We start from the raw sequence: 384 nt of genomic DNA on the forward strand, positions 1-384 counted from the left end.
TGTAAAACTGATCAATCACAGACCTGTACCTCTGAAACAAATAATACATTGTATGTTAAAAAAAAAAAAAAGAAGAAGATAGTAGGAAGGGAAAAATGAAGGGGGGGAAATCGGAGGGGGAGACAAACCATGAGAGACTATGGACTCTGAGAAACAAACTGAGGGTTCTAGAGGGGAGGGGGGTGGAGGTATTAAGGTATTAAGGGGGGTATTAAGGAGGGCACGTATTGCATGGAGCACTGGGTGTTATACGCAAACAATGAATCATAGAACACTACATCAAAAGTTAATGATGTAATGTATGGTGATTAACATAACATAATAAAAAAAATAATAAATAAATAAAAATAAAAATAAATAAATGTGGAAAAGAGTAAAAAAAAA

The sequence above is a fragment of the Leptonychotes weddellii genome, chromosome 1 (genome assembly GCF_054177405.1).
Source record: "Leptonychotes weddellii isolate Sample4059 chromosome 1, ASM5417740v2, whole genome shotgun sequence".
Classification (NCBI taxonomy): Eukaryota; Metazoa; Chordata; class Mammalia; order Carnivora; family Phocidae; genus Leptonychotes; species Leptonychotes weddellii.